The sequence below is a fragment of the Agrilus planipennis genome, unplaced genomic scaffold (genome assembly GCF_000699045.2).
Source record: "Agrilus planipennis isolate EAB-ADULT unplaced genomic scaffold, Apla_2.0 scaffold5, whole genome shotgun sequence".
Classification (NCBI taxonomy): domain Eukaryota; kingdom Metazoa; phylum Arthropoda; class Insecta; order Coleoptera; family Buprestidae; genus Agrilus; species Agrilus planipennis.
This window is the reverse complement of record NW_020442468.1, coordinates 882,405-906,840: the sequence shown is the minus strand read 5'-3', so window position 1 is coordinate 906,840 and position 24,436 is coordinate 882,405. Positions and strand designations below refer to the sequence as shown.

Genomic DNA, 24,436 nt, shown 5'->3' with positions numbered 1-24,436 from the left:
TTAATCTGACCAAAATCGACCCATGTATACCTACCATAAATAAACGATCGAAATACGCACTAGTTTGCTATATTTCTGTAAAAAAAATGCTAATTCATCGTGTTCTATTGTGTTTGTTTTGGCCAAATTTAAAACGGCCCATTTAAATAGTTCAATGTTGCTGAAATAACAAATTACTACTGTAAATTAATTATTATCCCTTATATTACAGTTAAAAATTATCGGACGTCCTTCGTATTTCGTGCTTTTGAAGCGACATCTCACAGCAAATAGTCAAATCTTGTTATATCTAGTTTGCAGGTTTCAGTTGTTTCTATTACAGACGTCTACCAAATAGCTACTAAATTTTAGGCGGCAATAATAATAACACTAAATTTTACGCGGCAAATTGTCTGATTTCCCAAGCAACTTATGCTCTCCTAATACTAATTTTCGATTTTCAAAGTTGCGATGCAAGTTTGATTTCGTACCGTGTCTGGCGCCTTTACCAAAATTTAACATTGTATATTCTAACAACTACGTTGTTGATTAAGAATTAAGCATTTTAAGCATATTAATGAACACTAAAGCAATTTTCAATCAATTTTTGAATATAATTGCCAATTTAAATAACTTTTTGTACGTTTAAATTTGATTTAAATAACCGATGTATGCTAGCTGTCGATTTTACGTTTTTTTCGGCTAAAATCGACCCATGTATATAAACCAAAATCAAAGGTTCAAGGAGTAAGCAAAAATTTTCAACTCGATTCGTTCGATTTTGGTTCATACACATGAGTGGATTATAGCCGAAAAATACGTAAAAACACCATAAATAACCATTGTTTTACAAAAATAAAGCAACCCACAGCTAGTTCCTATCATTTATTAATCAATTATCGGTATCAATTGTTATTTACTGAAGAATTAAGCGAAAAGTTTGTCCCAATGTTCGATTTTAGTTCCCAAAAACAATCGACAGGTAGCTATACATGGGTTATTTTTGGGAACCAAAATCGAACACTAGTGCAAAATTTTCGCTTAATTTTTTTGTAAATGATAACTGATATCGAAAATTGATTAATAAATGTTAAGGACTAGCTGTGGCTTGCTTTATTTTTCTAAAAAAAATGGTTATTTATGGTGTTTTAAACGAATTTTCGTTTAAGGTCGACCCGCGTTTTGGAATTAAAATCGAACGAATCAAGTTGAAAATTTTTGCTTAATTGCTCGAAAAATTTTCAACTCGATTCGTTCGATTTTGGTTCATATACGTGGATCGATTTTAGCCAAAAAAACGTAAAAACAGAATAAATAACCATTTTTTTTTAAAAATAAAGCAAGCCACAGCTAGGTCTTATCATTTATTGATCAATTATCCATATCAGTTGTCATTTACTGATGAATTAAGCGAAAAATTTGTCCTAATGTTCGATTTCGGTTCCCAAAAAAAACCCATGTATAGCTACCTGTCGAATGTTTTTGGGAACTAAAATCGAACATTAGGACAAATTTTTCGCTTAATTCATCAGTAAATGACAACTGATANAAATACTCCCGAAGCACTCAAAACATCCTGACGAGGTCTAGCACTATCCTTGATTGCTGAGAATGAGACACAGCGACGCCCTGATCCCAGATGCAGTATTCCCTAATGATGGTGAGGATGTTCTGTAATAATAAAAGCACAACTATATTGCTATATGTTAAACAAAAACAATACAAAAAATATTCAAAATAAAAAATTTTTATATTCTTTATCGCATTTATTTTTTTTCTATTACTTAAGAAATTGATGATATTTATACATTTAATCAAACTTTTACTTATGATGGACCCGTTTTCAAAATCTGTGGAAAATTAAAATTAATAGTAATTGATATAGATAAGCTTACTTTTGTCATTTTTCAAACTCAAACTCTCGAAACTTCAAGATTTTAGTGTAGAAGCTTCGAAGTTCAATGCCGGACTCCCCAAAATACTCCGGAAGCACTCATAACATCTCGACCGAAACCATACGCGACCCAGCAGTATCCTTGATCCCTGACGATGAGAAACAGCGACGCCCAGATCCAAGATGTAGCATTCCCTGATGATGCTGAGCATGTTCTGTAATAACAAAAGCACAACTATATTGTTATAAGTTAAACAAAAACATAATACAAAAATTATCCAAAGTACGAAGTATAATAAAAATTTTTATCGCAATTATTTCATTTTTTTGAAGGAGACTGATGATATTTACAGATTTAATCAAACTTTTACTTATGATGGACCCGTTTTCAAAATCTGTGGAAAATTAAAATTAATATTAATTGGTATAGATAAACTTAATTTTTTCATTTTCAAACAATTTGTATTTAATTCTGTTTTCCAAAGAAATTGGTTTATATTTACTTGAATTGAATTTTTCATTGTGCTATTTCATTATATCTTACAACTGTAGTAAAATTTAGACAAGAATTTTGCCAAGCTCGCTTCTTTGGTAATAAAATCCTTTTGAACAATCTATAAGAGCATATATTTGAAAATTGAAATTAACATTCGCATCCAATTAGTAAAAATAAACGTTACTTTACGAAGCGATAGGTGACTTATTTTAATCTTTATTTAAAATGATTTTAAGCACTAAGTTTCATAGATGAATAGTAAAAATTTTTGGAAACTTTAGAAAGAGAAATTTGTAAATGCTGGAAACGTAGTTTTTACCAAAATATTTATTAATTGTGAAATAGCTATGATACAGTTTGATGAATTTAATTGTAAAATCAGTAAAAAGTTTAATTGGTGACATCTCTTATTTTATCCAAAGATATCTTCAGTTTTTAGACGACTTTGAGAATGAAATCTAATTCAATAAACTAAGCTTATTGTAGAAATATCTTACGTTTTGTCTAGTCTCTGATAGAGGTCGACATCAATACAAAAGAACTTATTTTTTATTGAAACGACAACGAGCAACTTCTAATAATAGTAGTATGTTGAACAAAGTAAGTACTGTGTAATTGTAATTACCAATGGTTTGTATGTGTGTATCATGTTGTATGTATGGATGTATGGATGAACTCATATCCTCATAATTACTGTTGCCAAGCAGACTCGCGTTTTATTTTCCTCGTCGGCGTTTATATATCCACAATATTCATGTACCCATACAGTAAATGTATGTAATCACGTATGTGGTTCGCATGTTTGAATTTCCGCGTTTTTTTATGCAATTCTGTTATTTACACAATATACATATAATTAGTAATTACTATATGTCTGTTTTTAATTGAATTTTGCAGTCATTTTGAAAAATGGATAGGTACACTAATCACACATTACTATTTCTATTTTTTTATACTCTTCTATCTACTTATTAATTGTTTCGATCTAAGTCGAAGGAGGAAGGGGTTAACTACCATCAGTAAAAGAGATTAAAGTGAATCCACTGGTGTTAACCGAACCTTGCTTGACTGAAACTTCTGGATAAGGAGAAAAGTAATGAAAATCACTGATGAAAGAATTGGTAGTATCTTAAAATCTTCCATAAGGAATTAGGAAACCGAATCAACTGAGATGAAGGCAGGGGCGGCAAACTCCCCTTCTTTGTACCATACCCCTTATTTCAGACACATGAAAGCGAAACAAATCCTCCTAATAAGAAATCTCATTTACTGGTGTGCATTATGAAAGTATTTTAAGATTCTGTGGGTGGAAATTGTCATCCAAGACGAAGACCAGAATAGTAAAATAGTATTTCCTAAGGAGTAAATGCGATTTTTTATCCAGGAGAGAAAGTTGCGCCCTTTTCCCTGAAATCAGAGCAAAATATCGTAATTCGGGGTATGCCCGAAAGATTAACGTCACCTTTTTATCCACCACGGTCCCCAATGGGTGCGAGATTGAATTTGGCTGCACTACCAATTTCGTTTAGTCAGCATGCAGGACCTCTGGAACCGTATAGGCACGACCTATCTAATCCCTACTAACTCTGTAAATTGGTAACCGAGCAGCTTCGGGACGCTGATGGTCACCCGTTGGGGTAAAACTCCTCCTAGCCCAACTTGCGGGTTTAATCATTACCACTATGAGTCGTACCACACCTGGGTTATGCCGGTGGATTATCCCATCGGGTGCTCCTGGCTTCGCCAGTAGTCCAGTCAACATCACTGGTGGGATGTTCAGAGCAATAACAGCAACTCCTCCTAGTTGAGATTACTTACAACTTTTGGTATTGGGTACGTGGGATCGCCAAATCTAAACCACCTTAGGGTTCTTTGCGTTTTTATCGGTAAGGGTATGGTAAAGAAATATTTTTAGGGGTGAAATAGTACAGGAGGGGTAAAACTCCTCCTAACCCAACTTGCGGGCTTAATTATTACCACTATGAGTCGCACCACACCTGGGTTATGCCGGTGTATTATCCCATCGGATGCTTCTGGCAGTGGTACCAGTCAACATCACTGGTGGGATGTTCAGAGCAATATTAGTAACTCTTCCCAGTTAAGATTACTTGAAATTTTTCGTACTGGGTACGTGAGATCGCCAAGCCTAAACTGTCGTAGGGGTCCTTGCGTTATTACCAGTAGGGATATGGTACAGAAATATTTTTTAGGGATATAGCGATCTAAGCATACCGCTCGCTTCCGGGAGTCTTCGGCTCTAGAGAAAACTCACTGCCGAAGATTACTGGAAGCGAATGTTATACTTTCTTAACTTGGTGCGTAATATACCTACTATTTTCCATACCCTTAAAAAATAATCTTTTACCATACTTCTACCGAAAGTGCGATATTTTTCCGAGATCTGTGATCTACAAGGAACACACAGCTTCGCAAAACAAACGGCAACAACAAATTTAAAATTTCTCATAGAAAGGTATCACAAAGCAGTTTTTCATATTCATTTGTTTGTTATTGTCAAAACGTTTTTTTTTTAAATTAATTAACAATTTACCTCGGTAGTTTAACATTTCTTTGAAAGTAAAAAAAACTATTGTTACGTAGCAAGAACCTACCTATGCGTAAGTTTAACGAGAAAACTTTGGAAATTATTATGCGTAAGTAGGCCATTTGCTTGTCTACTGACGATGAAAGGAAAATTGTGGTTGCCGTTCACAATCGCTTGCTTTTTCGGAGGCGGCCATGGAAAACGCATTAGAATCCACTGTACATAACGACGAGTGTTGATCCTGACACCAATAAAGTCTCTTGAACTGCCCCTTCCCCTCTTATTCGTCGATTTTGCAATGGTGCAATTTTAAGAGCGCAGATTTTCACGTTTTACTTTGCAGTATATTAACAAGGGACAATATTAATACAAAATATATATAAAAACAGTGCTATTTAATGGGATATATATTTGTTTGAAAATATGAATAACAATGTTCCAGAATTAATTTTGTTTATGTTTCGTCGTTGGTTTTAAGCACATCATTATCATCATAAGGTCGTCAGTCCTAAAACTAGTTGGATCATGGACATAGAGAATGGACTGTGCATTCTCTATATAGCTATAAAGTAAATACTGGCAGAAACGCGGCTAGTAGGTTTCTTTTTCTAGAACAGCTGTTGAATCCACTTCCCTTTTTGCTACGGGACCCTTTCTAAACCACCCTTTTTAGACGGAACCCTATCCCGACCAAAACATCGAATACGCGACCAACAAGATAATATAGAAGTATTAGCATGTAGCAAGGAGGAGATAGAGACAGCTGTAAATAAAATGCTAACAACAAAAATACTTGTATGCAAGGGAAGATAAAGTAGGGAAAGAGTAAATATAGTAAAGATAGGAGACGAAAGATTAGAAGAAGTGACTGATTTTAGGTATCTAGGAAGTCAGATAAGTCAGGACGGAAGGAGTAAGTAGGGATATAAAGCAGAGGATAGCACAGGATCGAGTGGTCTTCAATGAAAAGACGAATTCGAAAAAGATTGTTAAAGGTGTATGTTTGGAGCGCGGCGCTGTAAGTGTGCGAAACATGAACGATGGGCTCGGCGGAAAAGAAAAGATTAGAAGCTTTCGAAATGTGGTGTTAAGGGCGAATGATTAGGATACTGTTGATAGAGAAAGTTAGAAATGAAGAGGTATTAGAAAGAATAGGAAAATAGCGGACTCTATGGAAGTCAATAACGAATAGGCGAGATAGGTTGGTAGGATAAAGGTTAGTTTTGGTTAAAGAAATTTACGTGCCAACCCTTAAGACCTTCCTGAAATGAAGGATTTGCCACAAAATCTGAGGAGTCAGATTGAATAAGACATCCCAAATTAACACAGAATAATCCAAATCCGAAAAGATTGAAAGTGTATTCAATACAATTGTTTATGACGAACTACCTTTTGATTTGAAATAGGAAATAGTTAATGAGTCTGTTTATTTCAAAAATAATACATTATCGACATATCAGAAACCCAGAAACTCAACATGTTTGAAAAGGTTTCCAAATGTTTTTAATTTTTTGGGAGGAGGCAGTTATACTAGTCTACTACTGCCCTTCTGAACTATTATAAAATTCTAGTAATTTTATCAATATCAATATAGGCGATTGTTAGGCCTATGTTCTCAGGACCGTTATTTAAGTGCTTACTTTCAAAAAACGAATGGAAATATACCGGATAAGCAAGTTTCAGGGCAGAAATAGAGTAAAGGTTCAAAATCAATAATGCGTCCGAAGGGCTTGAATTGAACGTGTTATTGGAATTTGTTGGAGATGGATGGGGATAATTCCATGGATGACCCTTGAAAGCATCACGAATGTTCTTTTACGTGTAGTATCACTTCTATTTGGTGGAATCGACTTGAAAGTATTTGAAACAATTTTGTTTACCATATTCACGATAACTACTTTGTACCTAATATCTTTTGCTTTTCCGTGTTTCAATTTGCATGACCAATTAGCTACCAAATGAGTAATATCATTAATAATAATTCGGAGCACGACAATGTAGATAAATTAAAAATATAAAGTTATATAACAGAACGTCATACAAACGATTTTGATAAATCTCAGCTTTTCAGAGATCGGTGATTATAAAAACAAAGCAGGACAAGTACGAAGGAACTCCAGTCATTTTAATCCGTTATGATCAATATTTTAATACAGAAACTGTGAAACTTAAGTTTCTACACTTTTCTGGTATAAATTTTATTAATAAGATAAACGGAACACTCTGTACATAAACGGTATTCCACTAATCACTTATTATTAAAGGGATAAAAAGAGTTACAAAGTGATGAGCTCATTATCATATGCAGCAAAAGTATGTATAGGTATGTATTTAAAACTTGAACACGCAAGCAGCGACCTTGGCCTTCAAATCCATTTTGGCAAAAAATCTCCCATTTAATTCTAATAACTTCAAAGCCACGCTCTAGGTGCTATTATGTAATTAATTATATGATATACTGACTCAGATACTGATCATCACAGTTTTAATTGAGAGTTCACGTGATGTTTTTTTTTTCGTCGGTTGTTGAGGTTTTTTATGTCAAAAAAAGTCTAAGTGAAATTTAAGATTGTGAGTGACATTGAACACAAACACATAATCACTTAATTATTATAAAGAAACATTAATTTAATGCATACTACATGGATACACATTGTATTTAGAATCCAATTTGTAAGACAACTAAGCAATTAATAAACAGTGGTGTAATCATGAGGAGGTTAGGGATTCAAACCCTTTCCCCATCGACTAGGATGTTTTTTACCATGATCACCCTCTTTGGCAAATCCTAGTCATACCACTGCTAATTTGCTACTAATAATAATTAAGCAATGCCGTTTTCATTAACGACTATCAAACGTTCAGCCGGGTCCTCAATTTTGCTTTTGGGATTAGGATAGTTAACGAATAACCACAGATATGTAAATGATTTTCTTTATTTATATTGCAGCTGTTTGTTCATACAGTAACACTAGCTAGGCACTTAAAGTACTTCTAATTTATATCACACTGTACTGTTAATGCTAATTCGAATTCTCTGGAACAGTATTCATTTTTATTCAGAATTCCAGGGTTCCTATTGTTAAGAAGGCAGATAAGCGTCATTCAGGGTATGATTTAATGACCCTTACGACTTTAGTAAAAATGTTGCCGATTACCGTGGCATATTTGATCGGTGGGAATCTGCCCCCTACTTAAGAAAGATTCCTTCCCGGATCATGTTGTGACCTTTCTTTAAAGGACCATGTCGATACCTACAGCTCTGACCCTTTTGTCATCCGATCGTTAAATGAAAGTAGTAATTTACGGTCTTCAATTGGGCTGATTTTCGTAGTGGATTGCCGGTGCATATCAAAATCTCTCCCCCAATTTATTGGAACAGAAGATCTGGCATGCCTCGCATCTCTCTCCAGTTTAGCCCATCCAAACAATATACTATTTATTCTTTGCATGGCGTAGCTTCATAGCATTAGTAGTCAGTATCCGGTTCCTTTATTCTACCAAAGAATCCTATAACGAGAAGTAGGTAGGTTTCTTAGACGATTCTTCTTTGGGGACAAGGTAGTAGATAAATCGGTCCCCATATAGTACCATAGCTATTCCTTAGCCCATTCTCAAGCCTGCGGTCACATAATGAGCTACTGCGTATTCCTTCGGGACGGCAAGTAACTCTTGGTGCCTTTCAGATGTAACTCCAATTTTAGCCTAGGAATACAAGCTCGGTGTAATCATAAATTCTTCATACTGAGGATTTGGGGGTCGACCGTGCATAATCCCAACAGCTTCGTAATTTGGTTGAAATGAACGACTAATCCGGGAATCCCAATGATGTTGTAAGTTTGATGATGGCCCTCTCTGGTGCTGTGGGTTTCGTGGGCTGTAATAGTTACACCAGGTCTCTTTCTTGGAATCAGTGCCCTTCATGTCGTACGTCCTTTTCATGTTATCGCCAGCGGTCTGCATGTGAGAACGTACTTCGAGGATGTCGTCAAGTTGTTGACGGAGTGTAACTTCTCCTGTAACATCCTCGCCAAGGTTATAACCAAACTTAGGTCGCATGGTAGTTGCAGTTCCTGACCAAACAGTGCTTTTGTTGATATCTGTCCAGAAGTTTCATGGATTGACGATCGATGTGATATAAGAAACAAGGACAGACAACGATTGGAGATCTTCTTCGATAAGCATTTGCTAATGGTCCTGTTCATTCGCTCTATCGTTTCGACGCATTGGGGATGCAGATCTGCAATCCAGGGTTTGTGATTTACCAAAATCGTACAAATGTTCTGGAATATGGCGGATTCGAAGTTTTGGAGCTGCTCAGAATGAAGCTCTTTTGCCTCAGCTCGGTTGTTCAGGTGTTTGACGAGCTCTTCCACTATTAAACACGTTAGGTTAACATTGTTTTATTGCTCATGGTCTCTTGGTCTCTAACGCTACTTGGATACAACGAGACTCCAGAAGACACTGGCAAAATTAGCTTCTTTGAGTAGTTTTTTTACCTACAGTCTGCAAACAATAATTTAGGACATGGGTAAAGTAGTAAAGTCTTGTCGAAATCGATTTAGCCAGTGTATAGGTGTGTAAAAGAAGTCCTTTCGTGTTTCTGGTAAGGCTAAAAACAATGAATTTCTTGTGTATAAATGTTCCATTACATGTATACACCTTTGTTTACATTATGGTATAATATGCCTTTTTACGTTTAGAAATCACGTAGGTAGATACAACTGGAAACTTTAACGAGTGGAATATTAAAGAAAACGATAATAAAATTTTGAACATTGGATATGTGCGAGAATTGGGACCTTTTTGAGCTTAATTTACCAGTTATTATTATTACAGCTTCAGCTTTGTAAAGCTAACTTTATCGTTCCACTTTGTATGTTCAATAACCGCAGGCTTTCTGTAACTACATTTACTTTTATGCAGCCAACCACTTTGCCGAGGTGTTTTTAAGCGTTCATGTACTTGGTATATACACATCTGAGTAAGTGCATCGTATGTACAGTCAGACGCTGTTGCCGATAACTTCTGAAAGAATATTTCTAAATAGATATCTGATCCTGAATCGTCAAAATCCCATTCGCGACGGTAAATCTTGGTCGAGGTAACTCGATTAAATTGAAACATGTTTGAAGTTGAGTTATTTTAATATCTGCACATACAAGAAAAGGTAATTATCCAGAATTGGGGTTTCAGACCAAAATCGCTCCAAAAAGTTTTTCATCGACTTCCTGTCATTCTATATAATCAAATCACAGTTCTATACTATAGGCACGAGAAGAAATGGGTGAGGAGATCAGATGCGAAAGGGGGAAGGTGTTAAAAGTTATACAAGCTTTTAATCTCCTTATCTCATGATTGTCTCAGAAATGATCAGAAATCGATGAAAAAATTTTTGGAGCGATTTTGGTCTGGAGCCCCAATTCTAGGAATTATATGAAATTCCGACATTGTACTAGGAAATGTATAAAACTAATGCTTTCTGAGAATGAAATACTCTTAACATATCAGGACCATAACTGAACTTCAATCTATCATAAATCTACCTAACCAAATAATGACATCACCAATGCTGGTAATTATCCAGAATTGGACCACAATCACATAATACACAAACACATACGGCTGAAGAGGACCTTAATTGGTCCTAGAACAGCCTGAGAGGGGTTCTAGTCGATAGGTTCGAGGACTCCTTTCTCAGGAATCCGACACTACCCAGTCATACGGACGGCTGGGTGTCTTTTGACGATTTCCCCTCTTCCACAAAAATCCAGAATTGGGGCAATTTTGAAAAATTATCATTCAAAATTTTTTTTATTGTTTATGAAGTCATAAAAAACTGTCCCTTCCACCTTCTAATATCTAAAAAATTTTTGGAGCGATTTTGGTCTGGAGCTCCTATTGTGGACGTTTTCCTGAAAATGCAGTAGGAAGTGCTTAGGTTTTATAAATGTTTCAACGTTGCGTTGTGCCGTGTATCTTGATCGTTACAGCTGATTTTGACGGCTGTTGCCAGGCTGGATTGCGGTGAATTGCTATTGGTTGTCGCTGTGACACTCCGTTTCCTTAACGACCGATCAGCTGACTGCCCTCGTGTAGTTTTGTTTGTTTTGAAAACGTGTTCCATGCCGGTACCGGTTCCTGTTTTGTTATGTTATAAGAAGAGAGACCGTACACGCTACGTTTTCTTTCTGGGTACTAGTTGCCTGGTTCTCTTTTATTTCATAATGGATGTGGAAGATCTCGTGGAACAATAAATTTAACCCGTTTATTATTAGTTCCTGTACATTCTCATTTATGCCTTGTTTATTTACTCCTATCGCGCACCGAAGCTTTTGTTTGAAAAGTGTTTCTGTAATCACATGTTGTTATATCATGACCAAATTAATTATTACCATACAGGCCATCTGGCACTTTTATGGTAATTTTATTGCAATTTCTTTTCAGCAAACCCGATAAAACGATAAAACAGAACGAAAACATATTCCCTAATCCATATCTCATACTCGAAACAAATATACAATATCTCAAATAGAACACAAAACTTATTATACCTCCCGATATTTCAAACTTCGTGAGAGCTTTTTATCGCCTGGTATAAAATTGGCACATGACAAAAGGTACATGTCAGAAGATACTTGGATGGTGGATGGGAAGAGAAAAATGAGACGGACGAAATGAAGATAGAAGAGCATTGAAAGTTTATTTCATTGCTCTTTTGTTTTCATTCCGCTCGTCTCATATATTGCTGCTCAACCACCACCCATCCATTCCCACAATTTCTAAAAGGAGATTGAAGGGTATCTTTTACTCTTTCCTTCGGCGTAGTCCCAAGTAACTGTCCATTAAACATTCAACCGATAAATAATCTTTCACTGCTCCTTTGTTTTCATTCCATCCGTCTCATTTATCTCTACTCAACCACCACCCATCCATTCCCACAATTTCTAAAAGGACGCTTAAGGGAACCTTCCACCCTTTTCTCCATAACATTCAACCGACAAAGATTATTCATCTGTTAAATGTTGAGTGGACAGTTCCTTAAGACTAAGTCGGAGGAAAGAGTGGATGATCCCCTTCATCCTCCTTTTAGGAATTGCAAGAATGGATGGGTGGTGATTGAGCAGAGATAAATGAGATGGACGGAATGAAAACAGAGGACCAGTGAAAGATTATTTATCAGTTGAATGTTGAGTGGACAGTTTCTTAGGACTACGCCGAAGGAAAGGGTGGACGATCCTCTTTAGCTTCTTTCTAGGAATTGTGGGAATGGATGGGTGGTGGTTGAGTAGAGATAAATGAGACGGACGGAATGAAGAGAGAGGAGCAGTAAAAGATTATTTATCAGTTAAATGTTGAGTGGGCAGCTAACCAAGATGACACTGGAATGTAAGGAGGAAGTCTTCCTTCAGCCTCCTTTTAGGAATTGTAGGAATTGGCGGATGATGTTTGGGAAAAGAAAAATGAGAGGACGAAACGGAGACAGAAGAATGATGATTCTCTGGATTGCGTCAGAGGGTAGGGTGGAAATGAGAAAATATTTTATATTGCTTTTGATTTAATAAAGATTTTATTTTTGCTGTTTTTCCTACTAAGAATTTCCCGGCACGTAAGGGGCTTGGTAAAAAAAAAACTGTAACGTGTAGCACACTCGGGTATAACCAAATGAGGCTTTAAATGCAAATTATTTAATAAAACTTTCAATTTATTTCGTGAAAATCCAGTGAATCCTTACTTCTGTTTGTATGGCATGGAGATAAAAATAGCATTTGTAAGAAATAAAAAAGCGGAGAGAAAAACGAAGTCAAGTGATGAATAATGAGTAGCACCTAACTGTTTTCTAGAAGCAGTTCTAACAAAAACTCATTGAAAATAAAACTCGGAGATAGACTTCACCCCACAATAAGAGATCAATATTAACTTTTTTATGAGTTTTAGTAGCTATCAAAGGTAGGAAAATGAAACCATGACGATGGAAATAATTAAAACAAAAAGGACTTATATCCCAATTTTACTCACAACGATTCTATCGTTTCGCTTACTTACATACTCTGTAAGGATTTTCAACGCAAGGAAGTCTTTTTAATAAAAAGTTTTGTGTTGCGGTTCTTGTTTCAGTCATCTTAGTAGATATGTTGATACCCTAAAAATATAACTGAACTATCTCGAAAAGGGCCAACTTCACTATGATTGGTATTGGATGATTATTTTGAAGTTTTAAACCTTTCTGAGAGTTCTTTTTCATTTAAAGCTGAATTTGGATTCATGACCGTGTCGTATTCTGCGTAGATACGCGCATATGAATGTTTCATTAAAAATTGTTTTCAGTTGTATGAATAAAAATATTTCTTTTGCTTTCATTAAAAACTTATTTTGTTGTTTTCTTGAATAAAAACTGGTTAAAAATTGATTTGCACGACAGACAACCAGACAATTAAATAATTTACGCATATACGTACGAAAACAATAAATCAAAATCATTTAATATCTGTTGTCATCGTTTTTTTTTTTTTTGAAATAGGATGACGAAATAGGGTTCGTGTAAATGTAGGAGATATTTGTGAGAGTCGACGAAGAAAAACGTAATAAACGAAGGGAGGGGTCCCCGGATATTTGAAGGACGTGCGGGGAGTAGGAACAGGTCGAAAGGCCTTGGCCTTCAGGCCCAGTAATCCTTTCCCCCGCCATCGGCTTTGCTGTTGTTTGACAAGATCTCTACTCGCTTGCTGTTTGGGAAAAATATTACATCATCCGCATAAACAGCTTCCAAATTAAGCTACTATATATATATGTACACACACATATATATATACATAATAGCTACATTTATATGTAGACTATATAAACGTTATATCTTTCTATACAGGCTGTTACAAATTCTTTTCTTACCATTGTGACCTTGGAAATGGTAAAACTCACAATCACTTACGACTAAATAAGGGTGAAGTTAAGGCTTGAGTTGTACCATGATAATATAGTGGCCGGAAACTAAACAGATTTTCATTTATTTCCAGAATTTTCGAAAAACAAATACTGGGTTTTCGTAAAATAAAATGAATATATGTAGGTATATGTATAATCAATTTTTCAGCTGGACCATTAGATGTGATTTTTAGATCTTCAAATCGGCTTTCTTCTTTGTTTTACCATCATCAACGTAATTTTTCATATATGGACCTGATTTTACAAAATACGTTTTTTTTTTATTTAGGATAAGGGCAGAAAATATTTTTCTGTGGTACATAATTCCAGATATGATGACAAACGCTTTTGAATAATAAAGTTTAATAATCCCATCCGTATTTTAAAAGATTGATGAGGTATCAAGCGATTGCCCCCCCCCCTGGGGTAAATTTACTACATCGGAGTGTTGGTGGAAGAAATGAATTGTATTTTGTTCAAAATCCATAACTTTGGTGAACGTATGATCTATCCTGAAAACTGTCCTAATAAACTAACCAAACTCCCCAAATCTTTTGATCAAAGTGCAACACACTACATAATCATCGTCAGTCCTAAGACTTGTTGGACACGCATCTCCACTCTTTTATATCCTGAGTTAACCCCTAAAACTAGAACAACCCACATCCTTAACTATTTGCGAATAGTAATCTAATCTAGATCTATCTTTACCCCTCCTAACTTCCGCTTCTGCCTCTAATATGTCTCTGACTAGACCTCCATGCCTGAGAAGGTTGTTCTACTGACCTATCTCACCTATTTCTCATTGACTTCCAAAAAAGTCCTCTGTTCTCCTATTTTTTCTAATATCTCTTCATTTCTAACCTTCTCTATCCACGTTATACTCATCATTCGCATGTAACACCACATTTCGAACGCTTCTAACCTTTTCTTTTCCGCCGCGCCCACTGTCCATGTTTCGCACCCGTACAGCGTCGCGCTCCAAACATACACCTTTAACAATCTTTTTCGAATTTCTAAATTAACCGTTCGCGAGCATAGCAACACACTTCAAATACTTTAAATTTGTATTTATTGGACGTATATTACTTTATTATTTATACCAAAGGATGACTATGTATCTTGTAGCGGTTCCAAAATTCTAATTGTGACATCCTGTATATTCAACTGTATACAGCGTTGTATTGCAGATACATATAACGGGATTGAGCTCTATTTATTTATGGACCCATCATTTCGTTGTCGTTTCTTCTACTGAAGATAATAAATTTTGTATATTTAATAGTGAAAATTATATATATATATATCTTGATACCTACTCGTACATCCTGGATAATAAACTACAATTGGGTTTCAAATACATATTAATTGATAAAATACTGTTGTTGTGGAGATAGTATTTTATAATGGAAACGGAAATTAACTATGTATAGCTAAGTATTGTTTAAATCATCGATAGAAAAAGAATGAGACAAAAACTTGTTTTGATGGAACCATCGCGAATCTGAAAGTGGTTTGGGTCAAATAATTGGGCAGTTATACCAGGAAGAGTGTCGGTAATGGTTACATGTATGCGTAGAAGAAACAAAATGAGTAAAAGCTGTAATTAATTTGATTAATCAAGCGAACTCTTTAAATTAAATTCGTTTTTTTCATTTTAAATTGGTCTCTGGTTTTATTTCGTAGTTCTTATATTCTTATCCCATTTTATTCGTTATCCTGATATTATCGTTACTATTATTATTATTCATTCTATTTCAATAACTTTGCATTCTTTAACAGGAATCCCACTTATTATCTAAATTCGACGTTGTAATGCTTTCATTTGATTGCTTAGGATCATACAGTTGTGGTAGGAAGAGACAACACAAACGAACGAAGGAATTTATTTGTGTTTCTGTATCTTCCCTCTTTCGGGGAAGCTCTTCATGCCTAGCCTTCTTTTCTTCTCGTTATGATGCCGAAGTAAATCAACCCGAATCGTAATTTGCAATCAATCAAAAATTTTCTTCTTTTTTCTTAAAATTAAGTTGCAGTCTTGTAGTATCTAATAAGTTATATCTCACTTTCTACTAAACTGACTTTATTCCTTAAAGGACCCCGTATAATCCTTTTGGAAAGTCGGTTCCGGTCAAATTGACTGCAATTGAAGTATGATGTTCTGTTCGACTTTCTGATCAAAAAGTCTTATTGACGTTTGCTCAGAAACTTTATTAAGTAGATACATTAGATAATTATTATTTTACAAGGTTTATAACAAAAAAGAAATAAAAAGTACACGGTTATAGTGCAACATTACCGATACATTTTAGTTTTCAAGGTTTTGATTTATTAGTGTACATAAAAAAGCAATTTGTGCTTGTTTCTTTTTCTCATTAGAATTTGCCATTTCTTATGCTTTTTGTCATCTAATTTAACTGCCCTGTCATGATAGAACAATATTTTTGGGTATATACAAAAGACAGCTTGTATAGAGAACATTATTTTTCAATACAATGCGTACCTAAAAATAAAAAAAAAAGAACGATCTTTTTAGAATTGAATATCAGGTTGTAGTTTAGGAGTTCAATATTAAAAAATATGAAATAAAATGTCTGTCTCAGTTAATTCCTTGTGGGACTTTAGTATAATGGATTTAAATTAAATTTTCCATAATTGCGATTGTGATACGAAAGTTCTTTTAATTGAAATGATAAAATTTAGTGTGCCAGATACGCGAACATTATCGGGCATGACTTAAAAATAATAAGGCTGATAGAACGTGTAATGATTTTATTAAAAATATTAAACTTAATAAATGGTTGATTATTTTCTGTATGCGTTTATTATCATCTTATCTGCAATAAAAGATACACGAGGTTACTGGACTTAGAGAATGTACATAACACTTATCGAAGACTACGGTCTTTATAAGTCTATAATTTGAGATTATAACATTTATGAGAATTTCATTTAAAGCAAGGAGGAGTTAGAGATAGCTTTAAATAAAATACAAGCGGTATTGACAAAACAGTACTATATGAAAATAAATAAAAGTAAAAGTCGTAAGAAATCGGTGAGATAGGTTGGTAGGACACCTTCTCAAGCATGAAGGTCTAGTCAGAGACATATTAGGGGAATAAACGGGAACTAGGAGGAGTAGAGGCTGACCTACATCAGGTTGAAGTGTGAAGATTAGCTCAGGATAGGAAAGAGTGGAGGTGCGTGTCCAACCAGTCTTAGGACTGACGACCCTTTGATGATGATTTAAATATACGATAAAAGAAAAGGAACTTCAGTTCTTTTGAATTGATTCTCCGATGCTGGATGTGGAGATGAAAGGATCTCTGGAGAAGCTCGCCTCTCGTGAGGCAACCCCAATCTCTATTGTATTTGCGAACCTGCTTCTGCTTCTAATATCCCGAGTCAAAAAATTGGGACTCATTTTGTCCTCATTTGATCTCAATAGAATTTTTAGGGATATTTCAAACTACAAGACTCAAAAGTCTCATTTTATCCGCGGTTTTCCCGTATCAGGACAAAATGAGACTTTTGAGGAGTAAAGATTATTTAGGAAACCCCATTTTGTCTTCAAAAAGTCTCATTCTTTTCTTGTTGAGGTTAAATTGAGAATAAAATGAGACTTTTTAGAATCCAATGTGATGAGTCTTATGAAAACTTATTGAGGTATCTGAGATTAAAAACGTCTAAATGAGGAAAAAATGAGTCTAAATAGTTCATTTGAGGATAAAATGAGTCCCAATTTTTCGACTCGGGATATCTCTAACTAGCCCTTCATATATGAGAAGGTGTCCTACCAACCTATTTCGCCTACTCCATAACATCCTCCGTTCTCCTATTCTTTGTAATACCTGCTCATATGTCCAGTTTCCATTTCATCCCCTATTTTTTCTAATAAAGTGTAGGATCAAGACAAAGTAACATACTCTATCGTGGCTTTGATTCTTCTCTTAATTTTTAATATCCTCCTAAGCTTAAGTTGAAGTCAATTCTTCTTCTTCTTATCGGATAGTCTAATAGAAAGTGGTAAAGATGGTTTTCGCCAGAAACATGTACTATTCATTGCAACTGTTATTACAGGTTACTAATTGATAGAGGTAATGATAAATTTGGCGAAGGGGCACAAAACATAATAAGTAGTTAGACCACATGAGACGAAGGGATGGTTTAGGTCGTCAAAACAATCGACATTGGAAAATAAGTCCTATCGGTCTTCTAGTTACTAACACCAGATTCTTACAGGTTAATATTTAGTTGATGTTTATAAATAATAAATTTTGTTGAACTCATGATTCACATATCATATTATGAATATATGACATAATATCTACTACGCATGCGAGGTAATTTTTAACCATATTATCATTAACTTGGGTAACTTTTAATGATGCATCCAGGATTTTCTTTAATTTCTTCTAAAGTCGTAGCAGCTGTCTATTATATTTCTCGATGTAATTAGGCATGTCTTCTACTTTGGAGTGTTCATTCCTGAACGTAGCCTTGTATATCTACCATTTATGAACAGGGTCCAAAATGGCGGATAATTGTACGTAATTAGGATTTAGTACTTGAGAGGCCCCTAGTGCAAATCAATTTTTGGAGCTCCTTCCAAACAGTTTCACTACCCCTACGTCTTATTATTATATCTACCCTACATCCTACAGTATGCATTCTATGCGTATGTTCTTATCGGTAGTGAGACATTGGAAAGTTTTATTGAAAGAGGGATGTAAATAGTAAAAAAATATTTTTTTTAAATTTATTATTGATCGAAAAATAACTACATGAACATAAAAAAATCTAATGTATATTAGGAGATTATATCCTGTGGATGGATGAATATACTGTGAATATAAAGAACACCAAATGTAATTTTTCTTCCTTCCATGAAGAGACGTCGTGTCAAGGCCACAACATGCACCGGGGGAGCGTAAACAAAGTTAAAAAAGTGAACCTTGACAGAAGAGATTTTATGTTAGCCAATGTATTGAACAAGTTCTGTAATATACAAGGCACAGTTTTTGTCTCTTTTCTTCGAGCGATGAATCATGTGCTTTCTCTTTTTCGGCCTGAAACCATTACGAACTAAAAGACTTTTCGGGGGGCACGAAAGCTCGATTATGAACCTTCGGTACGCGTAGCTTAAGAGTCACACGAACAAAGAAACATCGACTACATCGTGGTGCATAAATACAGTAGCTTATATGTATGGAGAAGGTACAAAGCGGATCAGTAGGCGATTTAAAGTGCACCCAAAATTTTACTTTTGGTAATATTTACTTTTACCTTGTAACTTAATTATTACGTGATATTTTGAACTGTTTCTGCTGTAAAACTTCTTATACGGATTTGATTGGATGTTACAAAATAGAATTACTGATTGAAATGAATCTCCCATCACCAACCTTCCGAGCTTTAAACGTCATTTCTAATCACAAGATGGCTGATAATGACAACTGTCAAAGATGGCTAACAACAGCTGATTGCAGTGACATTAGAGTAGGCGTTGAGGGGGTAAATGAAGCTAAAAGCCACGCAAGATATTTTGCAGGACGCGAGCAAACCAAAATACTTGCTCAGTTGTTAGGTATTCTTGTGGCATTAAAGACGCTTGAAATATAGTTTTCCTACCTCTAATGTAATTTAAAGGGCAAAATGGAGCAATGATCTGTTTTTGCTCATCCCAGCCGAATCGTTCGGCGAGTGCTTATTGGTCAATTGAAGGACTCGCAAACCATTAATACGTAACAATACACAAGTCTATTTTTAACTTACACACACTCAGTAGCCGCTTGGTTTATTTTTTCTTTTAACGTTTAAGAGAGTGCAATTGCTAACTTGCTCTTCTCTAACAGAAATATGTGAGGGGTTGCAGGAAGTGATAGGGTACTATAAAACAAGAAGATTAAGCAAATGTTTGTATGTCAGAAAGTTACCGTTTTCGAGAAAAACAGGTAAATTCAATTCCGGCCCTGACAAAGAAACACGGCCCGCAACGCTGCAGTCAATCAACTGGTGCTTACCAACGTTAGTTTAGTATTTGTTTTGCTCGTGTATTGTTTATTTGCTAGATTGGATTAAGTATGATTCAGGGTGTTTATGTTATCAACCGTTTATTCTTCAAATGTTTAAACCTTGTATGCAACAATTGATGTGTAGTTTACCAAAATAATTCAGCAATATAACATCAATCATCAGTGTAGGTCAGTATCTATGTCACTATAAAACAGTTGTTGTTGCAATAATGTGACATGATACGAAATCCTTGCTTCTTCAAAATAGTACACGCGAAATAGTAGGGAACGGTGGCTCCTCTCGTGTGACAGTATGGCAAATTTTAAAGGAACAGTTGCTGCATCCTTATCATTTGCAGCGGTTGCAATAGTTTGAAACTGATTTTCAGTCGCGACTGGATTTGTGTCGGTGATTTCGAAAGAAAAGTCCTGCAGAACCTAATTTTTTAATGGGATGTTGTTTGCAGACAAATTTGCTTCAAGTGGGACGGAATTTTGAATTTTCATAATAATCACTGTTGGTGCGACACAAATTTTCGGAAAATATGGTCCGAAATTTTCTCATAAGAAGGCCCTTTTTCCACAACCTCTTTATTAGTTATACAAAACATTTGTGTTTGTCTACCATAGTCCTATAGAATCGTTTTTCTGTGTTAAGATTGAGATTGCGATTATTTTTTTTGACTTTTGGTTATTTTCGATTATAAGAAAATGCTTTTCACAAAAGACAATGTTGAATGTTTTTCACTAGGTTTACTCATGAATTTACTATTTAATATCTCTGTAGGTACATGCTCTATAACAATTAAAGTTTAATTTGAATGACGCCAGACGTCAATTTTAATTTATGTTCGGGGTATTCTTTTATTAAAAATTTGAGCGAAAGCACATTTTCAGGATGTAAGTAAAGTTCATAGTTATCGCATATAAGTCCGTTTCTCCGTGTTATGGCCTGTTGCTAACGCTTGTCATGGAAATTTAATTAGACTAAGCTGAATGCAGATGTGTTTGTTTGAGTTCGAATATAGCTTCACGATTAGTAAATATTTCCCTTAACTTTTCTTTCCTGGTCTACTCCAGTACGCGATTTTGTGATAATTGGATGGAAATATTTTGGTATTTTCATATTAGAATGCTGTAAGTACACCTTAATGTGCATCCATTGTTCGTACTTATGTATTGTGTACATTATGATGTACATATTTATACATACAGTATGTAAATAGATTGCATACATGAACATACACATACGTAAATCGTTAATGTATATAGATTATATTTTATGTACATAAGACATTAGGAACTCCGTGGTTTCCGTTCAATGTCATCCTGAACAATTTCCAATAGAAAGTGCTCAGAGCTGCGGTAACTTACGCAGTGTGATCAAAAAGTCTTTAAGACAGTATACTAAAAAGAAAGATTTGGACATTTGTTCATGCATGTTCAGACTCCTTTTCGGAATTGTAGACATGGGTAGGTAGCGGTTGGGGTGGGAATAATGAGACGGACGAAACGAAGATAGTGTTGCAACCCTTTTGGACTGTGTCAAATTTATGTTGAGCTCCAGGTCGAAATAAAATAGAAAAACTCGCAGAACTTTTACAAGAGTATTTTGGATGTGATATTTATAAGTTGAGATTTTTATTAAATCTAAATCTTATTATTACGACAAGGCCTTTTTATATAAATATTGGTTACACCCCTATAGCTATAAATCAGATATTAGTTACTCCTCTTCGTCTACGTGCTAATTCGAAAAAGTAAAAATATGTTTACAAAAAGTTGTCGTCGGTGTGTGAAATAATAATTGCAGTAATTCGAGCACTTACTTGACATAAGACATTCTTTAGAAAATTGGTAATATGAGAACTTGACAGAATAGATAATTTATTTTAGATTTTGTAATTTGAGTATTTAAGTAACAGAATAAATTATTTATTGGATGTTAGACATCTGTAATGGTTATATTCCATGACTGCCTTCTAATTCTTTAGCTGAAGAGATCCCCAAAAATTCTAAACTTCTTGGAAATGGATAATCTAAAATATCGATATTGTTTTCCGGGTTCACTGTAATCCCGAGATAAAAATGTTCAGTCTCTCAGAGTCTCTGAAAGCGACATTCGAGTCTCGCTGGTGTCGCTGAGAGAGACTGTCGAGAGACTGTCAAAAAAACTGTTTAGCGTCTCTGAACGAGAGACTCGAGTCGCTCATAGAGAGATCCTCATTTCGTATCCAGTCTCTGAACGAGAGACTCGAATCTCTGAACGAGAGACTCGAGTCGCTCATAGAGAGATCCCCATTTCGTATCCAGTGTCCGAACGAGAGACTCGAATCTCTGAACGAGAGACTCAAACCTCTCAATAAGTGGTGTCTCGATAGACATGGTTAAAATTTCAACAAGTTCAACATATTTCAGAGATCCCAGTCTTTCTTCGAGTCTCTCAATTTTTCAGTTTTATTCATTCAGTCTCTCTGTGAGANATAGAATTAATATAAGCCAGCTGTGTAAAACTGAAAACTACAAGATACTGTGCTAATAAATGCATATAATCCAAAATTCATTGAAAAGGATTCGAAAAACGTCACTTATTGGATGAACTTAAAGGTAGAGAAACTATGGATTCCATTTCTTTCTCTTATTACAGTGTGTAAAAGATCAGAAACAAACTGGGGTTGTAAATATTTTGATATTAAATGACTGATGTTGATTTTACCTCAATAAAATTATTTGCAACCCTATTTTGGCTCTGATCATTCACGCTAAAACAAACTATTTTGTCATCACCGTCTTTTTTCCAATTAAAACGGGTGACAAAGGCAAATAAGGAAGCATATAGAAGAATTATTTGTTACTGAACTGAAGAAACAATAACATAAAGATAGAAAAACTATATCTCAATCACTTCAAACTGAAAAATATGAATTATACTTAATCTTCGCAGCTGGTGATATAGTGCAAACACAAGCATTAGTCTAGAAAACTCCAATATTTAAGATATGAGCAAATGCTACAAGCAAAACAGTATTTAATTGAAAAAAGCATTTTCAAAATACGTATTTTGCATTTAATGTTTAAAATACAAAAGGGAAATCTATTTTGTATTTTACATTTAAAATAACAATCAAGAAAGTATCTGCATTTTGTATTTAAATACTTTTAAAAAACAATTTTGCATATCTCTACTGAGAGGGTATCCTACGAATAACCTCTCGTCCGTTTTTTATTAACTTCCATAGCGCCTTTTGTTCTCGTTCTCTTTTTAATTGTTTCATATTTCTAACCATTTTTATCCATGGTATTAATTTTAAACCTCTAGCATCTCTAACGAATTTACATTGGATTACATTTTCTATTAGAGATTACAGCCTTTGTTCGTTGTTTGGGAATTATTTGATCGCGTCATGTATAAAGACAAAATGATGATAATTATTCGGTATTATTTTCAACCATTATAATACCGCAATTAACGTTTTCGTCACGTAGCTTTTCATCCAGGGATGTATTCCGCATTTCAATGAGTACTTATTTGTCTTTACTTATGCTTTGTTTTGCATGTGCAAATGAGATTATGTACGTACTCTTACAGAATATTACGAGACATGTTTATATGCATATCTTCGCAGTTATCTTAGAACACTTGTATTTTATGACATTTTCGCAAAAGAAGAAGAAAATAAAAAACTCACCACGGACTGTAGCAAATGCCCGAAGTTTGACAGGGAGATAGAAATGGAATTTCAAATCTGAAAAAGAAAATAAGAAAATAATTATTATATAAAAACCTCATATATACTACAAAAATTAAAGTAACAAAAAATTAACTTTAATGCTAAATGCCGGCTTCGACTTGTAATAATTCTTTAAGACTCTTAGTTTGAGATTACATTGCAAATTTTCTGTAAGAAAAGTACGAGAACGAATATATTATTTTGTTATAGATAATTTGTATCATCATAAAGTTGTCAGTCCTAAGACTGGTTGGACACGCACCTCCACTCCTTCCTATCCTGAGCTAATCTTCGCATTTCCCTAAAACTACAACAACCCACATCCTTAACTATTTGTGAAGTAATCTAATCTAGGTCTACCTCTACCCCTCCTAACTCCCGTTTCTGGCTCTAATATATCTCTGACTAGATCTTCATGCTTGAAAAGGTGTCCTAGCAACCTATCTCCTCTATTTATCATTGACTTCCATAGAGTCCTCTGTTGTCCTATTCTTTCTATTACCTCTTCATTTCTAACCTTCTCTATCCACGGTATCCTCATCATTCTCCTGTAACACCACATTTCGAACGCTTCTAACCTTTTCTTTATGTAGAGTATTTAGAAAAAGTAATATTGTGGATCGCAGAATATACAAAAAGCGATCATACAAAATAATTCTGTATACCAGCTCTTCTAAATTGTTGAAAGTTGAGCAAATCAGAAGTATTAAAAAATATTCTCTAACTTTTGTGGAGTTTCGATAAATGGGAAGTAAGTTAACCCACAATTAGTGTAGAAAAATTGGTAGAGACATCATAGAACAAAGAATGGCTCAGGATCGAGTCGCTATCAATAAAAATTCATCACTTCTGTGC

At 34.8% G+C, this 24,436-nt stretch overlaps 1 long non-coding RNA gene across 1 annotated transcript; it reads right to left on the bottom strand.

Annotated features, from left to right (window-relative positions):
- Positions 1-1,536: 1,536 nt before the first annotated feature.
- Positions 1,537-23,596, bottom strand: LOC112906693. Its single transcript, XR_003232514.1, has 3 exons — positions 23,540-23,596; positions 1,875-2,088; positions 1,537-1,650 (listed from the first exon to the last, which is right to left on the bottom strand). It is a non-coding gene; the product is annotated as an uncharacterized LOC112906693 (long non-coding RNA).
- Between the last annotated feature and the right edge of the window lie 840 nt (positions 23,597-24,436).